This window comes from Perna viridis, chromosome 11 (genome assembly GCF_037379345.1).
Source record: "Perna viridis isolate PV_CMFRI_1.1 ecotype Kerala chromosome 11, ASM3737934v1, whole genome shotgun sequence".
NCBI classification, from domain to species: Eukaryota; Metazoa; Mollusca; class Bivalvia; order Mytilida; family Mytilidae; genus Perna; species Perna viridis.
The window spans coordinates 39,270,022-39,288,716 of NC_142455.1; the positions used below are offsets into that span (position 1 = coordinate 39,270,022).

General features: G+C 32.2%; 1 long non-coding RNA gene across 1 annotated transcript; it reads left to right on the forward strand.

Annotated features, from left to right (window-relative positions):
• Positions 1–7,776: 7,776 nt before the first annotated feature.
• LOC148604022 (uncharacterized) lies at positions 7,777–13,552 on the forward strand. Its single transcript, XR_015916526.1, has 3 exons — positions 7,777–8,056; positions 9,041–11,941; positions 13,310–13,552. It is a non-coding gene; the product is annotated as an uncharacterized LOC148604022 (long non-coding RNA).
• Positions 13,553–18,695: the final 5,143 nt, after the last annotated feature.

Genomic DNA, 18,695 nt, shown 5'->3' on the forward strand with positions numbered 1-18,695 from the left:
TTCAGATAATAGTCATGAACTGATTGTCTCCAAAAGATATTTTGAATTTTTCAGGATCCACATTGAATTAATACCACTACGGGAGTAACAAGTGTTGTGGAAGGACAGCAGACCCTCTTTGACCGTTGTAAGCAGAGATGTTAAAAGTTTTGAAAGAGGTTTGATGGTACATTTTGCAGATTCAGCTATGAAACGCTGATTGTATAGATTCTTGTGGAGTTTAGGAATCCGGTACATAGCCGGTAAATCACAATCATCGTTATTGGTGGAAAGACCAAAAGAGGATAGCACAAATTTATGGTTTTCCACAATCTCTTCTTTGGAGAATGTGGTAGCAGTATAGGTCTTATCACAGCTATTAATTTTTTTACGTCTACCTCCGATAATACACATTTGTTGTAAAAGGTTTTGCAGACACAATTAATGTTGTTTTGGGCTTTGTCTGCTGGTACGACAACATATTTGTCATGTATAGTAGACAATGTTTTTGCTACATCGGGGTCATTGAAAAGTGATGTAGCTTTGGCACTCATTTACCTATTTAAAACTTTCATTCGTTTCAAAATTAAAGATCTCACGGCCTTTAACCACTCTAACAGAGAATCAATGTCTTCTTGTTATCGTTTTATCCATTTTCTTGCATAGTCCTCGACGGCATCTATAAGAATTTTAAAGTTATAATTCCAATTGATGGAGCGTGGTGCAGGGTACTGGGTCCTATAGAAAGGATATTACGCAGAGATTTGTTTTCGATGGTGGTTAAAAACCCCTAACGACGTAACCAGAAGGACCATATTTGAATGGAGAGTTTTTGCAAGAACAGTCTGGTGGTTTAGCCTTGAAGTCCTCAATCTCGAGGTTTTGCAATAGCTTTTTTATAATTGAATATTTTGGATGCAATGGGTGAAGTATAGGAATATGAAATAATTGGTATGGATTTGTCTTTGAAATATGAGGGAATTTGTTTGTGATGTCTTTGTGATGGAGGATGTTAGCCAAATCAATTGCATCTATACCTTTGTTGACAAACGGTAGTGGAAGAAATGATCGTTTTTCGTCATCCTGATTTTTCACACAAACTGGTTTAAAGAGCCTGTAGAAACAATATCCAAAATGATGGCAACAGGTCTGTATAATGATGAGGTAGGGTCAAAAACAGGAGTGTCAATACTAGTTTTGTCAAAGGAGTGTATTAGAGTGAGAGGCATAGAATAAAGTTTGGTTCTAATGTGATAAAGTCCAAGAGGTCTTTGTATGAAAGGAAGGAGACCATCCATGGAGACACCGTGTAACTTAGGTGACGTATAGTGGCGATGGCCATGACTCCTTTCCCGTCTTGGATTTTTGTCAAATAAATTCATCACATTTATGTTATTTTTATATTGGCTTGAAAGGTTTCCTATTCTTTTGACGTTGTCATTGCGTCCGTAAGGTATTGCAGTACCTAGTCTGCGTATCTAGTATTCCTCTCTTTCCTTACGATAGTTTTTACTTAGAACGGGACTGTTTGTAAGATGGTATTTTTGTCTAAAATACGAACTTTCATAGAGAGGATTGAATGATCTTAATGATTAAAGTGTTGATAAACTGTCGGGAATTTGGTGGTGTTAATTTACGAACGATGATCGAACATTCTTTTGTTTAATCGTTCTTGCGTTTCTCCGACATATACTAAACCACTATAGTTGCAATTTAATCTATATATCAAGTTTGTTGAAAACATGTAAAGCTGTAGAATTGTTGCCCTTGAAAGGTGAAACATGACATTTTTTAGACAATATCTTGAAAACTTTAATAGATAGAAAAAAAAAATTATGAATGAAATGAGTTTCCATTGCGTCAAAGGAAAAAGAAATGACCTTTTGGAGTTTTCAGCAAATATCTTAAATCTATGATAGATAGGAAGCATATTTTAAAATAACAAAAAGAAAAAAAATAATCCTTATGATAAGGCCTTAAAATGTCTCTTTTAGTTTAAAGCTATTGGACGGCTCAATGTTAGAGTTATTGCCATTGAAGTGCAAAAAATGAACCAGGTGAACGATTCAGATTCTTGGGAGCCTCTAGTTTATATCATACAATTATTCTAACTTTGATAGTTTTAATAATGGTTATATCAATACACAATATTTAAGAAAATCATTTAGTTATTCGACATTTTGTAACTTTAAGTGTTCATATTACATTAAATATCAAGAATATTGTATTGAAATGTCATTGGTCATTTAAAGAAAATGCCATGGTTACTATTTCAAAGTATATTTTTCTTAATTTCAGGAATATACTATTTGTAATTTTTTTTTTATTATAGATTAAACTTTGATGTATATGGTCTATATTTTGAAACAAACCACAAACAGATCAAATGTTCAGTTTGTTACAAACATTAAAAATGTCTATCCAGAGCTTGCCGAAACTACGCAGATTATTTTGTATCACTAGAATTTTATCAAAAGGACTTCTGGAACAGGGTTAAATTGCTACAAGTTTGAAGTCATCACTACAGAAGTTGTATGGTCGTCATCATGAATTCGTGGATCGCAACAATGTATCAATCTACGCCATGAAAACTGATTTGTTGAACGTATCATAGTTTTCCCTTCCTCTTTCGTCTGCTCCGGACTTGATTTATTATGAACAGCTCGGCAGGAAAAGCAAAGGACGCCTACCCTACCGGTGCAGCTGGTCCATGCTCCCAGGCTTTAGTGGAGTCCGAGATGCTCATTTGCTTTTGTTAATTTGTATGCATGATTTTAGTTACTTTATTTTATTTGTTGTGTATGTCTGTTTTCCATGTCTGGTCTTTGTTCCTGGATTCCGTTCTTTTTATTACCGCTATATCCTTGGTTCCCCTGATTACTCTTTCTAGTATCTTATAATCCCTTATTTAAGAATACGACACACACATTTAATCTTGTTTAGTCTTACAAAAAAGAAGTACTATGCTAACTTTTACAAAACCCGAGAAAAGCAAATGAATCAACTTAGATGTGTTATGAGAACAAGTTCCTGCATCTGGTAAAGTTACCACTGAAAAACACTTTAGCAAATAAATCTAAGGTCAACGGTTTACATAGCAACCGAATAAATGCCAAGAAAATTCATATCATTTTTTTTTAATTGAACAATATTATTGGCTTATATACCAAATTTGGTGAAAATCTGACACCCTTGATTTCCAAACCTTTCCTTTTTCGTCTTCCACTTTTGATGAACAACTCAGTTAATGTTTCCAGAAAGACAGAGGACAATTACCTTACCCGCGCACCTGGTCCATGCTACCGAAAAGCTCATTTACTGTTGTTACCTTGTATGTATTATTTTAGTTACTTTATATTCTTTGTTGGATCCAGCAGCAGATTTCAATGCAAGTGCCCACGGTAAGAAGACATTGTTTATCCAAGTGGTTTTTGTTTTCTTATATTTTGTTTAGTTTGATTCTGAAAAATTATCATCGTTAATTATTTTTTTTTATACTTTTTATACTGCTGTTGACACCTGGTAGATGCTCCCAGTGTTTCGTGGAATCCGATTCGCTCATTTGCTTTTGTTTTTGTTTTGTACGTATTATTTTGGTTATTTTATGGTTGTTGTTGTGTGTGTCTGTTTTGAATGCCTGATTTGTGTCCCTATAAAACGTGTTTCTGGTTTTATTGGTTCCTTTTATTACTCTTTAATGAATTTTCCCCGAAATGTAACCTTTCCATGACCTTATTTATTTTTTTTTTACCAGCAAAACAAAAAGTGATAATGAGCTTAAATTGTAATTTTCGGAGGTATAACCAGTCATTTTTTTAAATGTTATTCAAACACAAACTTGATAATATTCAGTATAAAAGTAATATAACATATATTGTCTGCAGCTAATGGTGGTATTTTCAAGAAGTAAATCACGGAAACTCCAGTTTATCATAAATTACCACGGATTGACCATTGATGTCGCATTTATTTTTGGTCGAACGAAATATAACATGTAGTGGCTTGAAGTTCATTTATCAGTATAAATGATTTATCATGTACATTAATTGTCTATACAAGTTTAATTACAAGTTTGTAGGCAAGTCGATGTGGCGGAAATATCTTTCTTAAATTAATGAAATTATTTGAAGATTCATTAAACTAGGACCTATTTGAAACATTTGAAGTGCTAACAAATCAGGAACATTTTTTGTTGAAGTATTGTGAGAAGGGTTCGGGAGGGACCAAGGACTCATTTAAACATTTAAATACTTTGAACAATTTTTAATTGATTATGACAAATTGTAACAAGTCCTCGAAAGAAATGAATCCAAAAGTAAAAATTGTGAAAAAAAAAAAAAATAAAATAATAATAATAATAATAATAATAATAAATACAAATAAGACATACTGTTAGTCACACATAGTATTTTCAGAGGCTATGCCATTTAACAAAGAAGGGTGGTGCATGGTTAGCTAAACCAATGACTACATACATGCAAAGGGAAATGACATTAAATGTTGAAAAATGAAATGAAAGTTAAAACGAGATCTTAGACAATTTTCAATTATGTACGACTAAACTGTTGAATACAAAAATGAATGTTGTAAAAGGAAATGAATGTTGAAATAAGATCTTTTACCACTCACGTGTCATTCCCAACTCTATCCGACCGTATTAGGCGAATAAGAAAATCAATGTTGAAAAAAGAAATGAATAATATATTTGACCCCTCTCGAGTCCATTGCGATCATTTCAACTCTGTCCCACATAATATGGCGAAAAAAGGAAATGAATGTTAACATGATATCTCCTACTCCTCAGAAGTCGATTGCGACCATTTCCAACTATGTCGACCAAGAAGGGCAAAAAAGAAAAAAAGGAAATGAATGTTGAAAAAAGAAATTAATGTTAAAATTAGAGTCTGCCCCTCCCGAATCGATTGCGATCATTTCCAAATCTGTGCGACCTAAAATGGCGAAAAAGGAAATGAATGTTGAAATATGATCTCTGACCCCTCTCAAGTCGAGTGCGACCATATCCAACTCCATTGGCGAATAATGAAATTAATGTTGAAATGAGTTATTGGTCCTTCCCGAACCCCCCTCACAATCCTTCCTCGAAAGCTGCTTAATGATTTGTTAGAACTTTAAAATACTTCATTTGTAAAAAAAACACCATTAGGATGTTTCTATGATAATTTCCAATTCTGTATTCGAATGTTGAAAAAAAGGAAAAGGAGAAAACTTGAACTCTGGCTTTTTTATAGAGTTATTTCTGTTTTGCTAATAACCACAATATTGGCTGATGGGCTGTGTTTCATACATTAAGAATAACTGGTTTATTTCATTGTCCAGAAAAAAAAATACAAATATAAAGATATCAGTGACATGATAACATGGCAAACATCAAAATTATAGTTTGAAATACATCTTAGTCGTTGGGCTGGAATAATGTAATTAAATGATAAAATCAGAAAAAAAATCACTCTGCACTTTCTATATTTACCCAGCTCCCCACAAAATCGTATCAATGAAGTTAAAAATCATATATGCACAAATCAAAAACAAAAATACATGTGTTTCTTTTCACTCAAAGTCTATGGGCATTTAGTTTAAGGGTTTTATTTCTATATGTGATTAATGGATTTTCCCATAAAGGGAAAAGTAAGGAAATGCTTATATTACAGCAAAATATATTTTTACTTCACTTCGTGTTGATGTTTTCTCAATGTTTAGATTAGCAAAGTTCCAGAAAAATTTCTCTATGTGTATGCACTATCTGCACAAAAAATATTTATTTAACGTAAACTGTATTTCCCTATAAAAGCAAGTTTAGGAGGGCTGCCTCCGCCAGACAGAAGAGGAACAGTTTACAAACAATTTATAGTGAAATAAATTATTTTTCTTTGTTTGTGTATTGATTCTAATTCTACATTCTAAAGCCTCATATCTTGACCTACACTTAGAAATTGATGGTAAAGGAAAACTATTGACCAAACTTTACGACAAACGTGATGACTTTTCATTCAGAATTGTCAACTTTCCTTGCATCTGTGGCAACATCCTTTCAGCTCCTGCGTATGGAGTGTTCATATCCCAACTCATACGTTATGCCAGAGTTTGTCGAAACTACGCAGACGTTTTGTATCGCACTATAACTCTAATAAATAGTCTTCTTGAACATTGTTATGTTGCTACAAGATTGTAAACATCTTCCTCTGTATATTTGGAAGACGATTTGGAATTATTTCTTACAAAGTATGAGGAATCTCTACCAAGAACTATATATTTGTATCTAGGTGTATCATCTTTTTTTGAAAACAAGGATATATAATGTTTTAAAGTCGGGATTTTAACTGAGTATGGGGAATAGAAGTATACAGTGTTGAAAAATCATAGGTTTTAATGTTATTTTATTCAGATAATAGTCTTGAACTGATTGTCTCCAAAAGATCTTTTGAATTTTTCAGGATCCACATTGAATTAATACCACTACGGGAGTAACAAGTGTTGTGGTAGGACTGTAGACCCTCTTTGACAGTTGTGAGTATAGAAGTTAAAAGTTTTGAAAGAGGTTTGGTGGTACATTTTGCAGATCCAGCTATGAAACGTTGTGTGTATGGATTCTTGTGAAGTTTAGGAATCCAGTACATAGACGGTAAATCACAATCATCGTCCTTGGTAGAGAAGCCAAACGAGGATAGCACATATTTATGGTTTTCCACAATCTCTTCTTTGAAGAGAGTGGTAGCAGTGTAGGTCTTATCACTGCTATTATGTTCTACGTCTACCTCTGATAATAAACATTGGCTATAAAACGTTTTTATAACGTATCTCTTTATCGTTATTTCTGAGTCTATCTGATGGTGGGTGTGTTCTAAACTGTCGTTTAGCGTCTGCTTATACATTATCTCTCTAGCGTGTCTTAAACTTGTTTCTGTATTATTTAATCTAACAGTCTGAATATATCTAATGCACGCAACATATACCGCGATTGTAACGTGGGTGGCACAAATTTCATCGTTTCATTTAAAACGTACTCAAAAGAACACATTTATGTCTATTTGGTATAAAATATGTTTTAGTAATGTTCTGGTTATATTATTTCAAATGAGTGTCACAAACTCTAACTTGTTTACATATATATTTACTATCAATAATGTAAATGACAACTACAGTATGTAATGTAATTCTTCTTAAAACGAATTAAGTAACACAGCAAAGTTCAACTTTAAGAATACTGCCTTCAATATTGTAAGTTTTTATGTTGTTTTTGAAAAGTTTTAGACTGCACTGCACCTTGGCTTTGAGTCATGGTTTAAAAACAACCTGTATTTTGTTATATGTTCAATTTAAATTACTTACCTTGTATGTAATAATTAGTTATCAAGAGATGATTAGTGGTTATTTCCAATGAAAAACACTTTTTTATTGAAAAGAATAGTAATTTATTTATCAAATATAATCTATAAGTCTATTTATTATCATGAACGTTTTACACAACTATTGTGATATAAAGTCTAGCTATAAATCGACAAAAAACATGTATAAACAAAATCATGTTCACAGTATTGCAATTTAGTCTGTATTATTAACATTTCAAACAACATGTTATTTAGATTAACTTTTAAATAATCAATAGATGAACAATGGAATTCCATGCAAACAGAAAATAAAACGCAGACGTAAAGTAGCACTTTGTAAGCTTTGTCTGAGGAAACAATTATTAATTTTTTACGGGAAACTTTATGATATCAGTGTGATTTGTATTAAATGCATGGCTGATAATACACATTACAAACATATTTAAATGTGTAGTATAGTTAGGTCCTGTGTTTGAAACAATATACAGGACCATTTAACGACAAAATTCTCATTTCATTTTTTTTTTACTTTTAGATCAAAGAAATGAACTTTAATCGGTCGTTACTTGGTAGAGGTTATGTAGGCGTGGCAACAGTATGATTGGTCAAGGAAAAATCCAATACACCTAACTAACAGAGGTTCAATATTAAAAGGACCATATTCAATTAAGCGGATAACAGGAAAATATTACTAGACCTACACTTACCATCATAACTTCCACACTGATGTAGTAAGTATACTATTTGATTAACATATTTTATTACACGACTGAATGTTGAAGTTATCTGTTTTATTATATAGGTTGCAGTGATTTGCAGAATGTTCCCAGTGAAAAACAAAATCTAAAATTCACACTGGGTAATTAATTCGTTAATTTTACACTCGCACTTTCTCACGTCAACATGTCACAAATATCAATCCGCCGCTCACACAATTTTAAATTCATGTTGAAAATAGCAAGGATTAATATGACAATAATTGGTTATCGTTAATTACCAGAATATGATCATTCGTACCAACAACGAATTAAGATTTAACTAGTGCACAGACAAATGTCCGCACATTCGTTACATCTAGGCGTTCTTCGGCATTCCTGATCATATTTTGGTTATTAAAGAAGAATCAAAAATATTTAAAACAAAACTGTTGCAATACCTGGTTATCGATCTTTTTTGAAAATTGTAGAGCTGTTAATAATTAAATTCATGCAAAGAGAGCAAAGATAATCCTATCGAAAACATTAAAGAATCAGTCCTTTGAAGTATTTTTAATGAGCCAATACTGTAAAATGTAAACAATATCGATTGTAAACAGTATGTTTCAAAAGAAAATGAACATATTGCATATTGTTAAGAAAATAGAAGTATTTAAAATAACTAGTAATTTTTTTCGTCATGTGTTTTGTTTTATAATTATTTTTAAAGAATGCAGTATATTTGATAGTTAATTTAGAAATGTAAATGTGAAAGTATAGACTTCCAAATATTTTGTTTTACATGTTTCATATTGAAAACATATGAAGCAAATCGTGTGAACACTATTCAATTAGGTGCCTTTAAAAGGAAAAATATATAAATGATCGGTTATCTATCGACGTAGTTAAAGTACTTAATCAATACCGATGTGGAGTGAAATAGTTTGGATTGTCTGCAATGTAAATTTAATAACAAGAAACAAAAAACGTATTTACACTATGAATAACTTTTATTTTTAGATTGGTTGGTTGAGGAACAGGAAATTTGGAACTTATTAAAGATAAGTTATTGCTAATTAAACAGTTTTATTACAGTTGTTAATGCACTCATACACAATCGTCATATATAGTACCAAGACCGATCTATGCAACTAAGTTTACGATCATTTATTAATAAGTTAATAGTTTCAGATCATTTGTTCAACTGTCAAACAGTTTCTGTAAAAATAGCGGCGGCATATATGAAATGCATTGAAAACTAAGAAAATATTAATGGTGGAAAACTCAAACAGAAATTTATTCATCCCAATGTAGTTGAAAGGCCGGCTTGGAATTGGATAACCACTATTGTAGTATAATTTATTCTATTTGAAATTGAAGAATGAGTTTTTTTAGAATTTATAATTCCTTCTTTTTATTCGTCTCAAAGAAATTCAAAATAAAAAAAAAGAGTTACCGACATCCTGCAAACGAAATCTGGCACTAGTTTTTGATCTATCACAGATCAGTCAATAATCATCCATTAACCAGAGAAATTGTTTCGCTGATAAGTTCAGAGTCATATATAAACATATTATTAATAATTGTAAGTTATTCGGCTGTTAAAGGTAAACCATGATTGACAAATATACAGTAGCGATCCCTTCTACCTACTCTTGAAATCTGTCACAATCTGTCAGACAAAAAAAAAAAAAAAGGTCCATGACAGCAAATAGAACAAAATTCCTTACAGAGTCTGACTGATCCTGACAGAAACTGTCCTGGGTCACGACAAAGAAAAACGAAAAGCTTTTCTAAACTGTCATACCACTGGACAGTTATTGATACTAGTTCAGTCTATGTTAGAACAGGAAGTCTGGTTTAAAAAATAGTGGACACAGTACTAAATAGTTGAATTTTTCTGTCTGATGTAATTTGGACTATTTTAATACTTAAAAGCGATAAATCATTAAAATTAATATTGAATTAATTCGACCTGTTGTCTGATGGTTTGATATAGCTATCATGTGGGTGACAATGACATGTATATTCTAGTCAAAATACTTTAGATATGACATTTTCTTGCAAAATGTATGGGTGTGAGCACTTTTCAATTTTCAATAGGGTCTTATCTCATTGTAAAAGTGTTCAATGTAAGTATCATGCTGGCAATTGGGACATATTTGTGACAGTCAAAATTCTAAAATACGTATGTTTGCAAAATGTATGTGTACGAGCACTTTTAATTTTCATAAGGGTCTACAATTATTTAATAAAATGTTACTTTGTTCTAAGTTTAACTAATATGTGGGTGACTACAACACATACATTTCAGTCAAAACTCTATACGAATGGCATTTTCTTGTAAAATGCATGAGTGCAAGCACTTATAATTTCCATTACGTCTAAAAGAATTGAATATAATGGTTCATTTGTTTTTTTTATTTCAATATCATGTGGGTGCTCATGACGACAACACATACATTGAAGTCATAATTCTTTACAAATTCCACTTTTTTCTTGCAAATTGTACGAGTATGAACACTTTTATTCCCGATAAAGCTCTTACATATATAAAATATATGAAGCTAAACACTTTAAATTTTAATAAGAATATACAATTATTGTATGAAATGTCAATCTTATTTTCATTGGTTGCGTGTGACACATATACTTCAGTCCAAATTACTATACATTCGACATTTTCATGCAAAGCATTTGTAATTTACATAAATCGAAGCTCATTGAATAAAATGTCAATGTTTTATTGTACCTTTATATAGGTGACTGGCACTTATATACTGCAATAACAATTATAATAATTGACATGTTTTTGCAGAATCGTTGAGTGCGAGCACTTATGATTTCAACAAGGATCTTAAATTGTTGTATACAATGTATTTGTTTTAAATATTACTATCATTTGGATGACTGTGACAAATATATTTCAGTCAGAATCATTTTAATTTGACATTTTTTTGCAAATATATGAGTGCGAACACTTTCAAGTGACGTAGCGCTTGGTACGGTAGATATGGCAAGGGTCGTACCAATATTGTCTGTTGGTACTGTGTGTTGTAAATTAATTGAAAAATAGGGTATCAGCTAACTAGAATAAGTTAAAATATAACAAAGCTTCCTTCTCACCATACCCTTTGAAAATATGTCGGAAACTATTCTAATCAACGTAATTTAGAAGTTGAATATTACTGGCTAGGTGATGTTACACAGATTGACAGATTGATGTCAAACATAACAGTTTCTAATTAGAGAGTTTCAAGACCCATGACAGATTACGACATAGTTTATTTAAACCCCCGACAGATTCTGGCAAGGTGTGTCGTGATTTAAAACAGTTTCTGAATGTTTAGAACTTTTCAATGAGAGCAAACTCTCACAGAATCGCAGAGTGGTAAGAAATGTGCCAACTGTGTATAGTATGTACGAAATTAGTCTATGTTATGGAGTGCTTTGCTCTTATTCGATTTCGAATATGTCATAAATTTATCTTTATTGCAGATTTGTCATTTATCAGGGAAAACAAATATGACAAGAAGACACGCGACCAAAAATAACGACAGCGCTGTTAATAGTAAAAGTGTAGATTAAAACAAAATCCACAAAAATGAAAAAAAAAGTGTTATTGTGTTCGATGCGGGTTTGGTAATTCCTTCTACATCGTGATGGGTCTAAATTAATACGCATTCATGAAATTCCTTACGGAGGTGAAGCCAGAAAGCGCAATGTTGAATGTGTGGACAAGAAGTTTAATTTAGTAATTCATCAATGGAGAAAGATTTAATGTGCGTGCCTCGAAGCTGTCCAGCAGAAACTATCGTATACTGCATTTTTGTTTTGCATGTGTCAAGTGTTGTTACTCGATCAATATCACAATGAAGATGATAGAGAAATATAAATGTTTACCATCTTAACAATGCTAAGGTAAGCCTTACAAAAAAATTATCATATTCGTTCTTTATTTTTGTACTAACAACATGCGGCTATTATTGCAACATTTCTGAATATATATTTAATTCTTGGCATCAATTTAAGACAAGGTTGGAGACAAATTTCTATTTAAACTAAGAGCTTACAGTTAAAAGTTCGCAATTTCATAAGCCTTTTTTTAACTTATCCTTTGTCGATATCAACTTATTTTGTTTCGGAAGATATTTATTTGATTTGATGTAATATTAAGCAATTTGCTTTATATTGGATTGTAAGATTGTAAAAAAACACATAAAACCTTATCACTATCTATACTCGGCGTCACATAAATAACATATTAAAATTAGAATAAAAATATTTTCTACGACTTTATTGACACCAACCGTCGTTTAAATTGTCTTAAATGACTTTGATATATGTATTCATATCAGCAATATCATCAATATATCTTCCGTACTGATTCCATTTCTGAATTTACCAAATTTGCCATGGCAATTTGCCATTTTGCATTGCAATTTACAAGGAAACAACTTAGCTGGGAGGTTAAGCGCGCAATACATATGGTTCAGCCCACGATTTTTATCAAATGACTGTACCAAATCAGGGCAATGGAAGTTTTTTTCTTAGATATTGCCATATGTTAAACATATATCCGTTTGCCTAGAATTGATCAGTTCAGCAATTTTGTTGTTACCCTTTTTCTCACAAGTGCTGAAAGGTTATTTAAGTGTATGATCTGTAGAAGTGATGTACTTGTGAATGAACAATTACCTCAAAGTTGAATTAAAAGTTTCAACTATATATCAGTTGCAAACATTGAAGTTATGCATGCAAGTTATATGAAGGATTTCACACACTGATGACAGTTATTTCTGCTGAATTAAATTAATAAAATGATAATATAATACGTAACTTCACCATAGAGAGAGATTTAGCGACTTAATAAAATAAACTGCAAAATATTTCCAGAAAGGTGACTTCACACTTCGAAATATACATGATTGTATGACATGAGTCTTTTAAGATATAATAAACGTTGAAATGAATTGTTTATCGTATATTTGTATCGAGTTAATATGTATCATACCAAAAAAAAAAAGCTTTAAATATTCCTACTACCGTCTTGAAATTTGTCTCAAATATATTACGATATGAGTACATCGCGTAGAAGAAATAAGTGTTAAGAAGTTTGTATTGTAACTTTGATTATTTTCTACCTTCGTTGTTTAAATAAAACAACTGATAATACAAGCAATTTTTAAATACATGCATATTTTTACCAATTACAATTACCTGTATATGTTTGAACCAATTATTAAATGGATTTCATATCTCAAGTGTTTTTTTTTTTTTTTTTTGCAGATATAAAGACGACATTTCTAGATGTTTTGCAGTCACCGGAATAATGCAGCTTTTATGAATAAAGTCAAACAATGTTTTTGGTTCTAAGCAGAAATCGGGGAAACCACGATTACTAACTTCATTGTTCCCGTGATTTTACTATTGGTTCTTCCCCTCAGTTAGGCTTATTTTGGTGAATACTTATTTTTGTCTGGATATTTATTTTTCCAGTTGCAAAGAGCTAAATATAATTGTAGAATATCACGTTAAAGTCATGAATGCGTGAAATGGGGAGGATTGTGATCATGCTAAACCCCGCTGTACTTTAACCCCGCCGCATTTATTGAGCCTGCCCCAAGTCAGGAATTTCAGGGCCACTGTACATGTTGCTTCGTTTTCAATGTCAGTTTACTTTTATGTTACTGGAGGCGATAGGGGCAACCGTTTACTTTACCCGTGTATATCGTTGTTTTGGGCAAGCTGCAATATGACTCATGGTTCGAAAGTTTGCTCCTCATTCACTAAAGAAGAATAGGTGGCTTTGAGCCGACATTTATCCCTCCCCATGGAGTTGTTCTCTCTTTTACGCATTCACTGCATCTTGTGTTTTCAGACTAAAAATTGAGAATAATATACACAAAATATCTTAAATTAAACAAACCCAATAAAACCATAACAGAACAAAAATTAAACCTTGAATTAGCAAACCAATAACCACAGAAATAACAAACAAATTATCAATAACAAAAAATAAAACAGGCAAAGCCAAACAACATACAAAAACCTAGACCGTAAAAAAGTGGGGGCAAACCTCAGATTTGGTCAATTATACAGAGGTATGGAACAGTCTTTAAAACCGACACAACAGTTACATAATACTTTTATATAAAGAATTTGATCACAATGAAACATGATTTTACATGTCTGTATGTTCTTCGATGTACTTATTGTATCAATTGTCACAAACAAATACTGAAATTGAAGGAGTATCGCCATAGGTTATTATGTATATGTAGAAAGACGGTTGATACAATCGATTTGCCATTCTCTAATTATAAAATTCAGTCTGCCCTTTTGCCAAGAGTTTTCATCTTTCTGATGGTACACGAATGTAATTGGCTACACTAAACATCTAAAAATCAGGCTTACGTAATCTCGTGAATATTATTTACAACTTTTACAGCCGACCCAATAATTTTACGACAGTTGAAGTGTGGCTTTTTCCACTACAAGAACAAATGAAAGTAATGTGTCAAAGTCTCCCTGAACATGAACTACTCCTTAAAAACGCTCCTATTGTGCTCCAATATTATAGAAAACGGGGCAGAACATCTTCATTCAATTTAGATTGATGTCTGCACGTTGCAGTCTATTACTTCCTATATTTTTTCTCATTATTTGTCTCTTGACTTTTAAATCATTAGTCCTGCTTTTGACTGTTAATATAGACATTTTATGCTTACCAATCGTTTACCTACATTTATGGCGATAAACTGAATATTTAAAAATCTGTGAGGCTCTAATCTAAAGCGTTTAGTGAGAGAGTTATTGTACATGTAATGTACTGTTTTTGTTTTGGTAAAAAAAGTCATATTGATGAAAATCCGGGAGTATCAAGGTGATTAGTACTTAAATGAAGCCCAAGGACTTATATTACACATAGAAACAAATATGAATAAATGAACATTCAATCAATGTTAATGGCATTATGAAACATTAACAAATACAATGTGCAGACCGAACGTTTTCAGATATAAGTTGAACTGAAACAATTGAATTGAATTGAAAAGACGTGGACGATCTATAAAGTGTTATTTGCACTTTGACCAAGGAAATATTATCTGTTTTCAATAAATTTAATTTTTTGCATTGGTGAAGAATTATTCCGTCTGAATTGTTATTATATTAAGATAAAAAAAAAGACTGTCTCCTTAAACACGTTTGGTCAGAGACTCACATTTTTCCAAATCTTCAGTTGTAATACAATGAAGAATATCCGAAATGTAATCAATGAAATGCTACAGATAAAAGATCAAATGTAACTTTAATCAAAACGGGATTAATTTGAAAGTCAAGATACAAAGATGAAATAACAAACATGGCGAAATGCATAACTAACAACAAACTGGAAAGTAAAATGAATGTGTAACCTCTATTCCATTTATAAATATGCATTTGGGCCTAAAGCTTTGCAGGATATAAAGCTTATTTATTTTAGGAGTTGTTAATGTCAAAGAAGGCCATTTAACTTAATTGCGAGGATATCAATACTTCACAAATAATTAAATTAGTGTGATATTAACAGAATGGAAACTCCATGCTCGGGATCAGATTAAAAATAACTATCGGTGAATGGGGAATCAATGCTTTTGATGGCATTTTCTTTCACGAAAACCACAACTCATGTTTTTTTTTGTAATTGTCTACTAGACATATTGGTCAAACGCGGTATCAAAGAATAATAAAGGAAACCAAGGATATAGCGGTAATAAAAAAAATGCAATCCAGGGACAAATACCAGACATGGAAAACAGACATAAACACAAAGAAAACAAAGAAACTAAAATCATATATACAAAGTAACAAAAGCAAATGAGCAACTCTGACTCCACTAAAAACTGAGAGCATGGACCAGGTGCATCGATAGGCTAAGCGTACTCTGCTTTTCTAGAAACAACCGCCGAGTAACTCATAAAAAGTCAAGTCCGGGGCAGACAAACGAGGAAAGGAAAACTATGACCCGTTGAATAAATCAGTTTTCATGGTGCAGATGGCTACACCATAACGATCCACGAGTTCATGATGACGACCATAAAACTTCTGTAGTGATGACTTCAATCTTGTACCAACATACCCTGTTCCAGAAGCCTATTTGTTACAGTTCTAGCGCGAGATAAAAGGTCTGGCATAACAAATGAGTTGTGATATAAACACTCTGTACACATATGTTGAAGGGATGTTGTCAGATATGAAAGGAAAGTTGACAATTTTGAATGAAAAGTCATCAGGTTTTTCGTAAAGTTTTGTCAATAATTTTCCTTTACCATCGATTTCTAAGTGCATGTCAAGATATCAGGCTGACTTCATAGTGTCTGTAGTATCCTTCATCTCAAGTTCATTGGAGGTAGATGCGATGTATCAAATCCCCGAAATTAGCATTGTTTAAAGATAATATGTCATCTATATAGTGGAAACGGGGATTAAAGGATCTAGCTAAACGATATTCTTTCTTTCGGATTTGATAATTGGGAATTGATGAAGGCGATGAATTAGAATATCATCAGAACATTTTCACAGGTTTTTCAAAAATTCTGAAAGTTGTTTATGTTAAACAAAAATCATTTAACTCAGGAGTGAATATTATTGCTAAACGTGCCTACAAAGGTAATATGACTTCCTTGTTCATCTAAATGACGACACATTCTTCTAGAAAATGGAAAACTGCTGGATTAACTTAATTAAGGTGTTTTGATCCGCAAAATATAGGTGTTGTTTGACCAACTTTTAAGCAAAGTAATACAAAAATCCTCACCCACGACATGATTCACAGATCTCATGTGGATATATTTGGATATCACTATGGTAGTTTAATTCATAGTATTTTTGCTCACTTAAGATTAATCCTATTTCGAGCCATGTGTGAATTCTTTTTCTAATATTTGAAATTAGGATATTCATTTTAAGTCATTTGACATTTACTTAACAAACGACGTTCGTGATGTCACAATAAGAAGTTATAAAAAAAAACGAGGCCGTATATCTTAAATTTATATGACAAAATGCAACTGCATTCGAAAATCATAACCGTTCGTAAATCACCCGTAACTAAGCCGCAAGTATTCGTTAGTTATCAACAAAAAATCGTTAATTATCTGTTAAATCTTGGGCCAAATCGTAACTATTCACATTATCACTTTATCGTGTTTGAAATATCGTATGCAATCGTAAAATGATAGTTAATACTCGTAACTAATTGTAAAGCACTCGCACTTTATTCATAAACGTGGTTCGCAGGGATAGTTATTAGTTTTACAATTCTTGTAAAATTGTGAGATTTGTACAGTGAACATGTAAGGATTCGTGTATGTGAGAGATGTATCAATGGTTGAACTTCAATAACTTACCACATACATTTTATGATAAATCGAGTTGATCGTCCTTTAAATGTTTTACGTACAGCAAATCACGGATTCCGGTTGTTTCCACAAATAAGGTCGTTCATATTAGCTGATTTCTACAAAATATCTATAAAGTGCTTCTCTATTTACTGGCCTATTCCTTCACTACTATAACTTTATAGCTGATCTGATCCGAAAGAAATAATATCGTTTAGCTTGATCATTTAATCTCAGTTTCCGCTATATAGATGACTTATTATCTTTAAGCAACCCTAATTTCGTGGATTTGATTCATCGCATCGACCCCAAACAAATTTAGATAAAGGATACTACAGAAACTATGAAGTCAGCCTCATATCTTCACTTACACTTAGAAATCGATGGTAAAGGAAAACTATTTACCGAGCTTTACGACAAATGTAATGACTTTTCATTCAAAATTGTCAACTTTCCTTCACAACTGTGGCAACTTCCCTTCAGCACCTGCGTATGGAGTGTTCATACCACAATTCATACGCTAGGCCAGAGCTTGCTGAAACTACGAAACGTTTTGTATCGCGATAGAATTCTTACAAACAGAATGTTGGAACAGTTTTATGTTGCTACAGAAGTTTAATGGTCGTCATTATGAACTCGTGGATCGTTATTGTGTATCCATTTGCGCCAAGAAAACTGATTTTTTAACGTGTCATAGTTTTCTTAACATGATCAAATTGTACATTTTTAAAATTCTGCAACATTTAAGGTTTTATTTTTTTGCTAAATCAATAAATATTTTCATATCAATAAACTGTTTAAAAATATTTTCCCCATTCTCTCCATCAAAAATCCTCATTCACCTATACATCATCCCAATCACTCTCCATAAGTCCACCCCATTTCCCATTCCCAATCCCCATATACCATAGAATGGAAAGCTTTTCCTATACAAGTAATGTACGTTATGCAAGAGCTTGCCTTAACTACGCAGACTTTTTCTATCGCTCTAGGACTCTTACAATAATACTTCTGGAACAGGGTTATATTGCTACAAGATTGAAGTCATCACTACAGAAGTTTTATGGTCGGCATGATGAACTCGTAGATCGTCATGGTGTATCCATCTGCACCATGAAAACAGATTTGTTCATTGTGTCATAGTTTTCCTTTCCTCTTTCGTTTACCCTGGATTTTATTTTCTATTAGCAACTCGGCGGGTGTTTCTAGAACAGCAAAAGACGCTTACCTTACCGGTGCAACTGGTTCATTCTCTAATGAGTTCCTAATTTGCTTTTGTTACTTTGTATGTA